This window comes from Lycium barbarum, chromosome 3 (assembly GCF_019175385.1).
Source record: "Lycium barbarum isolate Lr01 chromosome 3, ASM1917538v2, whole genome shotgun sequence".
Classification (NCBI taxonomy): domain Eukaryota; kingdom Viridiplantae; phylum Streptophyta; class Magnoliopsida; order Solanales; family Solanaceae; genus Lycium; species Lycium barbarum.
Genome location: NC_083339.1, coordinates 84,006,502 through 84,015,196, shown reverse-complemented (window position 1 = coordinate 84,015,196; position 8,695 = coordinate 84,006,502).

Below are 8,695 nucleotides of genomic sequence, written 5' to 3'. Positions count from 1 at the left end.
ATCCGAAGACCTAATCATGCTTTCCCCCGTAAATTCTATTACATATAAAACAACTAATCAAAGTCTAATCAAGTGAACCATAACCTACCTTAGATGCAGAACTGGAACAATGCCAGCTACTCGGCTAGAGTTTTCCCCTTTCATAATGCCTTGAAACGCTCAAAGTCTAGCAATATAATGCTATGTAAGTAATAGACCATCTCATCAACATAGAAATCAACATTGGGAAAGAATACCCCAAATCACCCATAACCATTCGAATAGGCGAAACCAGCATTTAAGGCTGAATTTGTCCTACCCTTAGTCCCAACAATCACAATCCTCCTATTTATAGGTTCCGAATCAATTTAACCCTTTCAAATCATATTTTCGGTAAAAATCTCCATTTTGGGTGGAACCCTAAGTCTCAATATATAATTCTTACAATAATTAAACAATTCTCATCCTAGAAAGTGGTAACCTACACTTCTGGATGATAGAGTAGTAATAAAATCAACAATCCACAATTTATTCAAGGGTTTACTGATTCTAGGGTTCTAGGACTTTCATCCACCATTAAAGAACCTTAAACTAGTCATGGAGCTTAAATGGGGAATGGAAGTGAACAAGATGATATTTAGAACTTACCCTCAAAGAAGAATCCACCAAAGCTTTAGAATAATCGCCATTTTCTCTCTTGAAACTATTTTTGGAGTTATGTGACTAATGGCTCGTACTTAGCAATATAAAAGTGGATATCTGACTCCCGTCGGTCGCTGCAGCGGTCACTAGGTGCGCTGCAGTGGCCAGGACCTCCGCTATGGCAGATTTCCCCTAAATCCCATAGCGGTCAAGATCGTGCCGTAGTGGTTCCGCTGTGACGGATTCCCCCTAAATCCCAATTTTGCCTGTGGCGGCTCAACTGTAGCGGCCCCATGCCCGCTGCGGCGATCGCTCCAGAACCATAATCCTCTGGTTTTTCACTAAGTTTTTTGAAAAATTTCGAGATCAATTCGACACCCCACATACACAAACCAGATATGCACACATATGTAATAACTCACTACAAACTCATGCATAGCCTCAGAATTCCCAATGGAGGTCTAATTTATTAAGTCAACAGCCCCCAACAAAATAAAATTAGTTACCAAACAAGTGCACAAAATACAATCAAAATACCTTCTTTTAGAATTCTAAATCTTTAAGTTTTCACTAGACTCGTCCTAGTCTCGGAATTTAACCGATAGGCGTGAAATGGTCAAAACGCAGATAACGACCTAGCGGGTCGTTACATCAGATACCAATTAAACAATCATTTGTCCTCGAACAAACAAGGGAAGAAACAAGAAGAAAGGTACCTGACTAGGTGAAAAGCTGGGGATACTTATTACCCATATCGAACTCGGTCTCCTAAGTAGCTTCCTCAACTGGACGATTCTTCCACTGGACCTGCACTGACTCTATCTCCTTAGACCTCAACTTACGAACCTCTCTATCTAAGATAGCAATTGGCTCCTCCTCATAGGACAAGTTTTTATCCAATGAGACTGAATCCCAATGAATAATGTATGAACAGTCACTGTGATATTTCTTCAACATAGAGACATGAAACACCAGGTGAAAACCCAATAAACCTGGAGGCAAAGCCAACTCATAGGAAAACTTGAATCCTATGAGTGGGACTACACGACTAAGAATCTCAGTCACTGAAGTGGGCCTAGTCTAATCTCTCACTGCCTCAATTTTCTTGGAATCCACCATAATCCCCTCATTTGAAACCACATGACCCAAGAAAGATACAGAATTAAGTCAAAACTCACACTTGGAAAAATTAGCATACAACTTCCTGTTTCTTAGCAATCAAAGGACAATCCTCAAGTATTTTTCGTGATCCTCCAAACTCCGCGAGTAAACCAGAATGTCATCAATGAACACTATCATAAAAGAATCCAAGTATGGCGTAAAATGCCATTCATCAAATCCATAAAAGAAGCTGGGGCATTAGTAAGCCCAAATGACATAACAAGGAACTCATAGTGCCCAAAGAATTTCTAAAAGCTGTCTTAGGAATATCTTCTGCTCGAATCTTCAACTGATGGTAACCCAATCTCAAGTCAATCTTAGAAAACACAGAAGCCCCCTGTAGCTTGTCAAATAAATCATCAATACGAGGAATGGGGTACTTGTTCCGAATGGTGACTTTGTTTAGCTGGCGGTAATTAATGCACATCCGCATACTCCCATCATTCTTCTTTACAAAAGGCACAGGAGCACCCCAAGGGAGACGCTCGGTCTGATATATCCCTTACTCAAAATATCCTTGTTACACCTTGAAAAATCTTCCGTTGTTGCACAAGTGAATGAACTAGTGAGGAGTATGAGTATACTATATTTCCATGAGTAAGAAATGACATTTGATGACCCCAAGTGAGATTTCGAAGGCATCCGATGTTAGACGAGAAAGTTGGCCAAGAGAAGGCAAGACATACGATAGGTATCAGAAAGGAAATAAGAGTAACGAGGACTTAATGATGTCTTGGAGGGGAGTGATAATGTCCCTTATTGTCACGACCCAACTAGGGGCCGCGACGGGTACCCGGTGCTAGCTACCGAGCACCGCTTACTTACTACTAATTTAATGCTCTTTCATCAACTTTTCATACCAATTGTAGGAAAATCATATTTAAATAAAAACATAAATACTTATATGCATTTGCCTTTGGGCCATCAAAATAAAATAATATATATATGGTAATAGCGTTTTGTGAGACCATCTAACCCACACTGCGTATCTACGAGCCTCTATTGACATACTATATAAACAGACGGAACAGGACTCCGTCGTTCCCAAAATATGCATATGTATATGTACATCAAAAGAATGGCCATAAGCACCTCTGAACAATGGAGTGGTCTCTATCCGCTGGCAGCTACTGAGGATATGGGCCGAGCTCTCCTCCCTATCTACCTGTGGGCATGAACACAGCGTCCGAAGAAAGGACGTCAGTACGAATATTGTACCGAGTATGAGAGGCATACATAATGAAAGGAAACATCAGTAATATGAGGATAACATCAACATGAGACAACTGAATCTGACTGATAATCATACATGAAGTAATGCATGCTGTCTTACTCATCATCATAACATGTATGCATCATATGCAAGCTGCCCATCCATGTCAAAACGGTGTGATAATCAATAATATTAGCCCGCGTCCAGGCCTCCCGCGTCTGGGGTACCATCTCATGCCGCCCACTAGTGGTGTCTGCCCACGCCCGTAGGTCGTGGTGTATCCGTATCACCGCCCACCAAAGCGGTGTCTGCCCGGCCAACTAGGCCCGGTGTGAATGCAATCATGACATTCTTAACGTAAATACTCATAGTAATATGCTTATCATAAAATACTTATCTTATCATAATGCGTATATAAGACTCATGATCAACTTTACTCTATCGGGGTGACGTAAGGTCGTGATCCCCCGATTACATTATGGAACTATCATGGACATTCTGCCTCACCTTGAAAGGACTAGTACATAAGGTGAGTGTAGGCAAGGAATAACATCATCATCATTCTAGTGTCATCATATCGTATAACTTATCTCATATAGACATTCATAAGTATAAGCTTTTAACTTCTTAGAATGTAAGAACTCATGAAAGGAATAGGGATTCAAGTCAAAAGATTCATGCCATTAGAAAGAAGGACTAGCCTCACATACCTTGGTCGTTTAGCTAAGATATCGCTCACTTGTTCTCCGTCGATATCACGTCGTTACCTTCATAAGAGAATTCGTATCAACATTAGTAACTGCCTATAAGAACGCATCGCTAATTCTAGGAGAAGTCGGATAACGCTTCCTTCGCTCATAGCACTTTTCTCATGTTTTACATTAACTCCAAACATTCATAATGTTACTCGCAATATCATAATCGACAATCGTCATTTACGTACATTTGGCAAAATCCACCAGTTTCCTCTAATTTTTCCTTATTTCTACTTCTAGATCGTACTTGCATTTTCTTGTGTTTAAATGCTTGTTTCATGATATAAACATCATTTATAATGTATTAGTACTCACAACACTTCAATATTCATAGTTCAATTCCACTATCATTCACTTATGTCACTATTCACTCATTATTGACCCATTTCTATGTTCTTCTACATTTCAAGTGGCTAAGCTTTCCAATACTTCAAACAACATGGAATAGTCATGAAACTTACCTTGGATGATGGTTGAACAATCCTTAAGTGGAAATACTTCAATTAGCCAAAACCCTAGTTCCACCTTCTTGGGAATTTCTTGACTTAGAAGATCCTTTGATGTGTTCTTACACTTGATTCCATGAAATTAGTGTTGTTGGTCTTGATATTCCCTTTAATTCTCTTGAATTCTTGTGGAGGAATTATTTGGAATGTTCTAGAGGCCTCTTGAGTTGTTGGATGAATAATGAAATAATATGAAGTCTAAGTCCCTTTTTAAAATCACAAAATCTGGTCTTTAATGAAAATTTGTCGGGATGAACAGTGGTCGTAAACCACCATATACGGACCGTATTTTGATTTACGGTCCGTCCACTATGGTCGTATTTAACCATTTCAAAGACAGAAAGTTTTGGCTGATGGACAAGGTAGTTTACGACCTGGTTTACGGACCGTAAACTGGGTCGTATTTAACCATATTCAACATTTACAGAAAGTTGGGATTTTTGACATGCTGGAGGAAGATTGCACTATACGGTCCGTAAATCACTTTACGGGCCGTATAGTGCCATATACGACCACTGGATAGAAAATTTTCCGCGACTTTCTTATTTTCCCAAAATTCTTAATTAGCCATTCCCGACTTAATAAAACATCATTCACTCAACTCTTCATCATTCCACTCATCATACAAGTACGGAGAAATTTCCGAGGTGTAACATTCTTCCCCCCTTTTTGGAACATTCGTCCTCGAATGTTCGACAGTTGTGGATTCCTGAAAATTTTTGCCAGAGTTTCCTTTGTAATTTGGATACTACCTTTCCATTACAACAACTCACAATATCTTCACCTCACAGGGCTATATCACCATATCAGCACATTTATGGCCACGCACGACCAAAAACATAAAACGAAAACATACATACCTTATACCATCGACGTCTCATCTTGAATCTGTTCTGGGGATTGGAACAAATGGGGGTACATAGATTTCATCTTCTCCTCCGGTTCCCAAGTCATTTCTTCCCGATTATTGTTCCGCCATAGAACTTTGACTGAAGCAACCTTTTTATTCCGGAGCCTTCGTACTTGTCTATCCAAAATGGCAATGGGCATTTCCTCGTATGTTAGCTTCTCTGTTACTTGCACATCATCAATCGGAACTATTCTTGTTGGGTCTCCAATACACTTGCGGAGCATCGAAACATGGAATACTGGATGCACGGATTCCAGCTCTGAAGGCAAGTCCAATTTATAGGCTACTCAACTCACCTTACGAATGATTTGGTAGGGTCCGATGTATCTGGGACTTAGCTTTACCTTCTTGCCAAATCTCATCACTCCCTTCATCGGCGATGCCTTCAGGAACACCCAATCACCCACCTGAAATTCCAAATCTCGTCGGCGATTATCTGCATAAGACTTTTGGTGACTTTGAGCTGTTAACAGTCTGTCTCGAATCACTTTAACCTTCTCAACTGCTTGCTGGATCAAGTCGGGGCCTATCAATTGTACTTCTCCGGTTTCAAACCATCCAATTGGAGATCTGCATTTTCTTCCATATAAGGCTTCATACGGGGCCATTTGAATACTGGAATGATAGCTGTTATTATAGGCAAATTCAATAAGAGGAAAATGCCTGTCCCAACAACCGCCAAAGTCCAATACACATGCCCGTAGCATATCCTCTAAGGTCTGAATAGTGCGCTCGGCTTGTCCGTCAGTCTGCGGATGGAACGCCGTGCTGAGCTTAACTTGGGTACCTAGACCTTCTTGAAAGGACTTCCAGAACTTGGTTGTGAACTGTGCCCCTCTGTCGGTGATAATGGCCAAAGGAATACCGTGAAGTCGTACAATCTCCTTGAGATACAATTTAGCATAATCTTCCGCAGAATATGTGGTTCTAACGGGGAGAAAATGAGCTGCTTTCGTGAGTCTATCCACGATCACCCATATAGAATCATAATTCCCTCGCGTACGGGGTAATCCTACCATAAAATCCATGTTAATTTCATCCCATTTCCACGTAGGAATTTCCATTGCTTGCAATAAGCCTCCTGGTTTTTGATGCTCGGCCTTCACTTGCTGGCAATTTGGACACTGTGCTACAAATTCTGCTATGTCTCACTTGATGCCATCCCACCAATATATCAATTTGAGATCGTGGTACATCTTGGTTGCACCTGGATGAATAGAATACCGGGAATAATGTGCTTCCTCTAAAACCCGTTGGCACAAGTTTGCCAAATTCGGTACACATAGCCGGCCTCGATATCTAAGAACCCCTTCAATGGAAACTTCGAATGGAGACTTTTCCTTTTCCTGAGATAGATCTCGATAGTGTCTTAACTGAGGATCTTCATATTGTCGTTCTTTCACATCTAGATTCAGTGATGAAACTGTGAGGTCATTGACGCTAATACCTGCATCTCCTAAATGAATGGGCCGTAAAACGAGACTTGCTAACCGATGGACTTCATGAACCATTTCTTACTTTTCCGAAGGAACTCCACATTAACTACCCATCGATCGGCGGCTAAGTGCATCTGCTACTACATTCGCCTTCCCTGGATGATATAGAATGTTCACATCATAATCCTTCAGTAATTCTAACCATCTCCTTTGCCGCAGGTTCAACTCCTTCTGTTTGAAAATATATTGAAGGCTTTTGTGATTCGTATAGATGCCCATGTGCACACTATATAAGTAGTGTCTCCATATTTTCAATGCATGGATGACCGCAGCTAGCTCAAGATCATGAGTGGGATAATTCTGTTCATGTTTTCGCAACTGTCTCGAAGCATATGCAATAACTTTCCCATTGTGCATCAATACACATCCTAATCCCACACCGGAGGCGTCACCATATACTACATAGCCATCTGATCCTTCTGGAAGTCTTAGCACTGGCGCTGAGCTCAACCTGTTTTTCAACTCTTGGAAGCTACGCTCACAGGCATCATTCCACTGGAATTTAGCCGACTTCTGGGTTAACTTTGTCAATGGGGCTGAAATAGATGAGAAGCCCTCTATGAATCTTCGATAATAACCTGCCAAACACAGAAAACTACGAACTTCTGTAGGTGTCGTAGCTTCTATTTTCTGAGTGTCGACTCGGATACCATCATCTGAAATAACATGGCCTAGAAATGCCACTGAGTTTAGCCAAAACTCGCACTTCGAAAACTTTGCATACAATTCCCGATCTCGAAGAACGCCAAGAACAATTCTTAGATGATCTGCATGTTCTGATTCTGTGCGAGAATATACCAGGATATCATCAATAAACACTATCACAAAAAGATCCAAAAATGGCTTGAACACATTATTCATTAAATTCATGAACACCGCCGGGGCATTTGTCAACCCAAACGACATTACTCGAAACTCGTAGTGACCATATCTTGTCCTGAAGGCGGTCTTGGGAATATCTGCTTCCCTAATTCTCACCTGATGATAACCCGATCTCAGATCTATCTTGGAGAACCATTTAGCACCTTGCAATTGATCGAACAAGTCGTCGATTCTAGGAAGAGGGTATTTATTCTTTATTGTCACCTTGTTCAACTGCCTGTAGTCGATGGACATTCGTAGAGAACTGTCTTTCTTCCTTACGAACTGGACCGGTGCTCCCCATGGCGAGGAACTAGGCCTTATAAACCCCTTCTCAAGTAAATCTTTTAGCTGTGCTTTTAGCTCTTTCAGTTCTGCTGGAGCCATTCGATATGGAGGAATAGAAATGGGCTCCGTGTCCGGCAATACATCAATAGCGAAGTCAATTTCCCTTTCCGGAGAAAGACCAGGAAGTTCGTCTTGAAATACATCTGGGAATTCATTTACTACCGAAACCGACTGGAAAGTTGGCATTTCCGCTTCCGTGTCATGAACCCGAACTAGATGACAAATATAACCTTTGGCTATCATCTTTCTCGCCTTAAGGTAGGAAATAAACCTACCCTTTGGGGAAGCTGTATTACCCTTCCACTCAAGTACGGGCTCTCCCGGAAATTGGAATTGAACTACTTTTGTCCGGCAACAAACATTAGCATAGCGCGATGCAAACCAATCCATGCCCATAATTACATCGAAATGTAGCATCTCAAGTTCAATCAAATCAGCTCTTGTCTAACGATCACATATAATGACTACACAGTCCTTATATACTTGTCTCGCTATTACGGGATCACCAACCGGAGTGAATACCTCGAACGGTTTAATTGGCTCAGGTCTCACCCCAACACAATCAGCGATATACGGAGTAATATATGAGAAGGTAGAACCTGGATCAATGAGACCATATACGTCATGGGAAACTATAGTCAAGGTACCTGTGACAACATCTGGGGAAGACTCAAGATCCTGTCGCCCAGCTAAAGCATACACACGGGGCTGAACAGCACCTGAAGTGGATGCTCCCCCTCTACCTCTGCCTCTGCCTGCTGTAGTCTGAGAAGTCTGTGCTATCGGGCACGCTGAAGAAGACTCCGCTGCTGAACCTATGGGCT